A 7,817-nucleotide genomic window follows, 5' to 3' on the forward strand; every position below is an offset into this window, starting at 1 on the left:
AGTAACTGGGTTTGACCCAATGACTCACAGAAATTCATCAAATATAAAAACCCAGGTATTGGTTTTACTAGCAGAAGTAATCAGAAATGCCATCAATCTGGGTATTGAATCTCATCTCAATTTAATAGTTATGTTGTTGTTACTCCTTTGAACAACATTGCTGATAACCTATAGGTAGCAATGCAAAGCTGGTTTTCTTAGAATAATTTAAATATGTAGTTAAACTACGAAGCCTACTTATAATGGAATCCCCATTTATTACAAGCAAAACTGCAAGAACATTTTGTTATTCAATGGTAAATATATATATATATATATATATCCGTAAATAGATGAACTCAAAGTTATCTGAGTAAAGTAGTTGTATTTTTTGCTTTTCTTAAGATAAGCTCTTGTTAGTCTGGATAGGTACAATTCTCCTTTGTCATTTTCTCCATCATCTTGTTTCTACAATACCATGTCAAAGCTGACTGATGGGAAATTATTTCTGTAATGGTATATATTGCCATTTGATATTATATAATAACTATTGATACATATGGAATAGTAAAATCAAACCATGTTTTAAAGGGAGAGGTGAACATCCCTGATTTATTATATATTTTTTGTCATAAACTTGTATACTTAGAATAAGATAAGAAAAACACTCTATCCTGTGAACTGAAAAACAAATATTTCATCGTAAAAGAACTAAAAACAATGATTTTTTTTTTCCAAAGGTTTACACTAAGTCAAGTCAAAGGTTTTCTTGAAATACATACACACATGTAGTGTTATGCATCTGGGCAGTTTGTAGATGATGAGAGTCACTAGATTTAATATATACTTCTTAGTACAAAAAAGCATTACAGTTTTGATTTACATGTTATATATCTTTCCTATGTATGCAGTTTTCAGTGCACACAATCATGCTTTAATATGTCTGCTATAGCCTTTCTGAAACCAGCTAACTGGAAGACCAGCTGGAGATCTTTTCGAAGTATACCCCATAATCTTGAAGGGAGGGTATTTTTATTTTTCTGGCCAGCAGTAAATTTTCTACCTCAGTGGCATGGCTTATGGTGCAGCATTAAAGATCCAAGCATTCACAGCAGGTTGTATTGGCTATGTAAGCTTACACTGATTAAGCTTCTAGGAAGAAAAAGTCAAATATAAACACACAAAACAACAACACTAATTCTCAATTGAACTTAGCTAAATCAATGAAATGTGAATTGTGAATTTATCTCACTTTAATGTACATTATACAACTAAAACCAATTTAATAAATGGTCAAATCCATAGCCATAGATTAATCCATATTGATATTTCCTGTGTAGTATTATTTCTACTTCCCAGCACAAGATATCCAATACCACTACTCTGTCAGCTGACAGTCACATTTGATTCTTTTATTAAAATCCTGTATTGCATTATTGCTAGACTGAACAAGAAGCAAATTTCCATATGGGAAATTTTGGAAGAAATGTAGATGCAGGTCTTATTATTATTATAACAAAAAACAATAATATATATTCCCTTCCGAATACCAAGTCTACTGATTCATACTATCCATAAAAAAAAAAATCAAATCAAATCAAAAATTTCCACTAATTACTGAAGAATCTCACTTGGAAAATAAAGCCAAGATAGGCAGTAACCTGGATGCTACCTCACCTGCGTGACTGCAAGTTCCCCTCTAGTGGTTGCTTCGAGCATACATATTTTTCACGTGTCACTGCTCTTTACCTAACCAAGGTGAATTGACAGCATTTTATTGACATTCATCACCTATAAATAATGATTACCTGAAAATTATGAGGAACATTCTAGCACTGTTGGGCTCCTCCCACTCCCTAGCCATGCATACCACAGCATTCAGTCATGGCACATGCCTACTCAGTGCGAAGCTGGAGACGTACTTAAAAATACAGCCCTTTCAATATTTTCTCTTATTCCTTTGGGAACTTCATAAGTTTCTTTCAAACTGGTAGGCTTTATTCATAAAAAAAAAAAAAGCAACTTTGCAAAACTGAAATATTTCTTATGACTCCTCAATTTTGCCAGACTTCCAATGAAACCCAAAAAAGCTTCCTGGCAGCCCACAAGGTATCCCACTTGGCTGTCTGCTTGTGGGTCCCAGCTTCCTTATTCCTATGCTTACACTCTCTGTGTAACAATTCCAAAACTGGAAACAAACTGGGACCTGCCCAGGGAAGCTGTGGATGCCCCATTCCTGGAGATGTTCAAGACCAGGTTGGACAAGGCCCTGGGCAACCTGGTCTAGTGGGAGTTGTCCCTGACCATGGCAGGGGGGTTGGAACTGGATGATCTTTAAGATCCCTTCCAAACCAATCTGTTCTATGATTCTATGAACAACTGGAATCCACAAATGGACAGCACTCCCATATGAACTTTGCCCAGTGTCCCGAACCTTGAGATCTGTGAGGACCCCAAAATGTATGAGTATGAGGGCCTTAGTGCTTTCATGCTCCTTGAATCAGACCTACAGGGTCTTATCTTCAAAAGGCTGGTCCATCAGTGCTACATTAGCTACCTGGAAGGTCTGGCACAGGCTATGACTTTAGGGGTATCCAATTTCTCTGCTCTAGAGCCTAGAGGAGGCAGAGGCTGGATGATTCTCTTTTCCATTTCAGTGTTGGAGAACCTAGTAAAAAGAGAAGCCATAAAAAGCCCAAAACCTTACAGCTTGGTTTCTCATTCAGTTCCACACAGAGTTTTCCATATTCTCTTGAATGAAAAAAAAATAATATATATATAGGCATATATATATATATATATATATGCTTTGCATTTGAACAGAAATTCCAGGTTTCTGCTGAAAGTGAGAGGAAATGGAAAAAAAAAATAGGCAGAGAAAATCATACTTTACCACAGATGTTGGGGGTCAAATGACCTGGATCTAAGAGCAGTATTTTTTTGGTATGCTTTTCTTTCCACACTGAACAGCAGTCTTCTCAGTGTCAAGGATGTGCTGAAATGTTATAATCACAGCTTTCCACTGTCTAATTGTAAGCATACACATGAACTTCTCCCATAGCAGTCCCTGAGAATGGCACAATCACTCTGCATTATTATCTTGGAAAAAATAAAGCTCATTTTCTCTGAAAAAGTAAAACTGACTACAGACCCAGCTTATTATATGCACAAAATAAATTACCAGAGGGAAACAAATATTTTTCTTTGTTTTCTAATTTCATTCAGTTATATTTATTTTAAAGGTTACTTGCAATTTCAGGGTGGAAATGTGCTTTGGGAATTTTTTTACTTTTCAATACTCTATGCCAACGGTTGCCTTTTCACCTTTTTCTCAGTTTGTGGAGGATATGAAAAGGAAGAATTCAGATGAGCAAAAAAATCAGGCTACAACTCTATCTTCAGAAAAAGAAAATATTATATTATTCTAACGTGATACAGATGATATTTGGTGAGAAGACAACCCATTCTCATTAAAAGTGAGATTTAGTTTTCCTTTTTTTCACACTGAAATAGAATTTTAACCCTTGAGAAATCCCACTGAAATCATTTAATATTGTTAATGTTTAAGGTGAGGCCCTGATCCCACTGAAGTAAATGGCAGAGATTCCAGTAATTTCAGAAGAACCACATTTAATTTCTAGTCTCCTTTAGCTTCAAGAGTCTGTCCTGGCATCTACCTAGCAGCCTAAAAAGAGTAAAGTACTAACGAGGAAAAGGATTATGTACCTTTGATGAACATGACTTGATATGGTAACATAAAGGATTTAAACCATATAGTAGATTCTTAATCATTATCATGTACACAGTTCTTGTCTTTGTACTCTCCTTTACAGTCCTTCGGATGTATGCTGCCTCTCTATAATTTCCATACAGGTCTAAGATATAGTTCACCCCTGCTGACATTTACCTTGATAGCAACTGTGGTGTTGTGTAATGTTGGGGTCGGCATTGCAGGAGAGGATTTGTTTAAGAATATATGTTTTTGAAAGGAACTGATGAACTAATTTTTTGGAAAAGAATACTCCTCTTCAGGAATTGTTTTCCAGTCTCTTTTATGAAGGGTACTTTCTATTGCAGTGGAAACGATGGATTAGTTTTGTTTGCGGAAACTTCTGAGCTTCCATTGTTCAAGGGTCTGGAGTGCAGGACACACTTGTAGACAAGTGCAGACAATTGGCTGGAGGCCAAATGAAAGTTTTGCACGAGGTCTCACTTGGAAACGATGACTCCAGGAAGTGAAAGTTTGACTCAGTTCAAGTTATGATGAGCATGCAAAATAAATTTATGTTCATTCAAGTACATTTGCAAGTTGTGACTACGCGAGTGAATTGAATCACGGACATCTTCTACACTGAGTTTCAACAAGTCTCAAACTGCTGGTATAGCTCCTTAGTGGCAAAATCAGAGTATGAAGTAGGAAGCAATGGAATAAACTCTGTTGATGCAGTATAGGCTTAAGCATGATCCAACATAATGCTGAGCTTAGCTCATCATTCTGTTTTGTTTTACTCTCATGAGAGAAGAAAGAGTCAGGCAATCTTTCTAGATTATAAACTCTTTAGGGGAGGGGATATGTCTCTTCATGAGTACTTTGAAGTGCCTCTGATACCTTGGGGTTCTTTATAAGTTGTAATAATAATAATCATTTATTGCTGTGCAGTGTGTTCTGGTCTCCCATTTACATTCAGTATGATTGGTTGTGCTGTGTCGCTGTCCCGTTCATCACTTCTCACCTCGCGCTTACATGCAACTTCTATTATGGTTATTTTTAGAATACATAAGGCACTCAAATAACATGATTACAAGTGTGGAATAACAGCTTAGGAAATAGATAGGAGAATAGTTCACAGAAAGAGGCAACATACTGCACCTAAACTGTGCAAGATCAAATCTGACATTGTAAAATCAAAGAGAGAGATTTTAATATGAAATAACGTGGTGAGATTTAATGAGTACTGTTTTTTTACAGTTGAGTCACCATTGTTTAATGATTTTCTGGACTTCTTTTTAAAATTATATGTGTATATATGCTGTCAATAAGTATGTATGTGTGTAAATATATGCATGCACACATATTCACACTTAGTGTGTTTTTGTGCTTATGTGTGTGTTTAATAAAACACAGAAAATAGTGGGCTGCTGGAAAAAGAACGGGCAAATTGTAAGGTCTTGTAATGTCATTTTCCATTCCTGGAGGGAAGTAAAATGGTCATAAGTTTTCCTTTCATGGATCTGAGCAATTTTTATAGAAAGCTTCATTTTTGTTAACTTCAGGGATGGGGTACATTTACATACATGCAGGCAGTTGTGATGCCTGCAGGCAATGAGTAGCAGGGAAGGGTGCAGCATGGAATGCTCTTTCAGTGCTGGCTGACAGAGGGTACTGAGTGTTTTGTTCTAGTTGTCAGGAGCTGGAGCACCCCTGTGATTTCTCTAGCTTTGTGCTGAAGGCTGACTTGGCTTCTTATCTCCAGGATGGTGCTGAACTGGTGGAAGCATAAAAGAATCTTTATCTCCCCTCTTTACTTCAGTGCAGCTGAGGAATGAACCCAATATAATACGACCACTTCAGGTAAAGTTTATAAGTTTGTGTCCCGTGGGATATTGGCATTTTATGATGTCAAATGTACCCAATGATGTACAGGTTTTGCATCAGATAAGACTACTTCTGTTTGGTTTTGATGATGAATTAATACTGTAAATGGTCTGTCACAAATGCTATTATAATCTTTTGAGACATACAAGGACATACATTTTACATGTAGCTAAAACAAATAAAAAATTATCATGCATTATTCCTGTGTTCACAGGGTCTGTCCGATATGATCCTGCTCTGAAACTACTTCTTTCATCTGAACCTGACTTAGATTACCTCTACTCACTTATCCTGCTGGAAGCCCTTCCAAAACCTTACAGCTGTTATGATTAGAAGTTTATTCTTACAATCAGCTTAGTCTTTTTTTTTTTTTTTTGGTGTTATTATTAAATATGACACCCATTTTGGTGCTCCTTCACTTGGCTTGCCTTTCTCTGATCATATGAAGTCAAGGTGTGCATATACACCTCACTAATACGCAACAGAACCCTGCATAGAATAACGTTTTATGGAACATAACAATAGTTGGAAGTTTTATAATTTACTGGAGGTCATACATTTTTTACAACCTTCAGTCATGTGCATGATACTATTCTTTATTGATGTCACAATTCTTTACATCCCTCTGTGATGTAAGAAAATGTTAAACATTGGCCTAAGTGAAGAAATAGTAGGTTTTTAATTGTATTTGAACCTCAAAGTTTGATACAGTTTGAGATGATCTAGTGTAGAAGACTGGGATCATGGGTTGTCTTGGATAACATTAAAGACAGTTTAGTTTCTAAAGGCAGTGAAGTTTCTAACTGCACCTTGAAAAATGACTGTGTATCATAATGCCACTGTTTAAAAACATTTGATTAGTGATCACTAAATTCTATCTAAACCAAAAATTTTAACATCTTAAGGCAACGTAATTTTCACCAAGAATTATTTTTAATTCCAATTTTATTTAAAGAAAGGTTGGTACAGATTCTGAATAGTAGTTTTAGAGATGTACGTGGCAACCTAACATCTATATGAGAAGTAATGAAGAAAGAATTCATTCTAAGTAATACAGCTCAGCCTGAAAGGGATGAAGGTCCATCCTTCTAAATCATTTTTAATTTTAATAATGATTTGGGAAAAGATGCAGTTATTGAGGGCAGAGAACATGGGATACAATATAAATATTCCAGTTCCACTGCTGAGAAGCCCATAGAAACTGGTAGTCAGTAAAGAAGCATCTAGGGACATTAGCTGACAAGGTCAAGTGCTTGGATTTAATCAAATTCATTTTGTAGCTGGAGATTTAGTCATGGTTATAAGACAGAGAAGTCATCTTAAGTAAGGAAAGCTAACAAGAAAGCAATACATCATATGCATAAAGTGAAATATATTGCTTACAGTCATTTAGCTTTATGTTAGAATTAAGGAAGGTTTTGGAAATACTGTTTGAGTAAGTGATAATGTAAAGCAGTTGTGCTTTGTTTCAGTGATATGGTGAATCTCTGGTAACAGTTTAACATTATTGCTACTGGGATACACTGATGTCATGAACTGATTTGGGATGAAGATCTGTATTTGATTAGTGTTTTGAAAGTTTGTATAGTTTTAACATAAGGGATTGATTATCAAATCCTTCTACTGCCATCACTGAAGTTAAAGGGAGATACGTCACTGGTTTCACAGAGGAGAACTGGGCTTTAAGACTTTCTTATGCAGTCTGAAAATGCAAGACACTTCAGGAGGTCAGCTGGTGAGGCAGAACAGAACCATACTGTATACCATTGCTTATAATCTCAGTCTAGAATTCAGATCATATAAAATATTTGAAGGCTAGAGCTGAACATGAATTAGCATATTTTGGAACAGATAATAAGGAGTTGTGGTGGTTTCAAGAACTACAGTACTCTTAGAAAACAGAGGATTTATTCTGAACAGGAGTAGAAACTGATGTTTCTTATTGTAAATTCTGTATCTCACATCCAGAGGCCTTTTATTCCAAACCCCAGACAGAGTGGTGGAGAAGAAGGCCAAATAAATCAGCGCATTGCTGTATGTGTTGTTGAATTGGATGCTGTAGGCCCAGATTTCTCCTGGCAGAATATATTAGAGTTAAAAAATGTTGAAAGTCACACATTCGTCGCCATTTGAGAATAAGAGAAATGTTTGTTTCATATAAATATTGGCTGGCAATCTTTTATACAGTAAATATGTACAGAACAAGGTTCACAATCCAGGTTTTGGGCAAGATAATCAAAAG

The 7,817-nt window shown here is 35.9% G+C and overlaps 1 long non-coding RNA gene across 1 annotated transcript in view; it reads left to right on the forward strand.

Annotated features, from left to right (window-relative positions):
- LOC308189434 overlaps positions 1–6,490 on the forward strand; it is a 91,178-nt gene extending 84,688 nt beyond the window's left edge. Inside the window, exons 3-4 of the long non-coding RNA XR_013946368.1 lie at positions 5,454–5,551; positions 5,790–6,490. This is a non-coding gene — a long non-coding RNA (uncharacterized lncRNA). The remainder of the gene's footprint in view (positions 1–5,453; positions 5,552–5,789) is intronic.
- Positions 6,491–7,817: the final 1,327 nt, after the last annotated feature.

The sequence above is a fragment of the Anser brachyrhynchus genome, assembly GCF_964034855.1.
Source record: "Anser brachyrhynchus genome assembly, chromosome: 2".
Lineage (NCBI taxonomy): Eukaryota > Metazoa > Chordata > Aves > Anseriformes > Anatidae > Anser > Anser brachyrhynchus.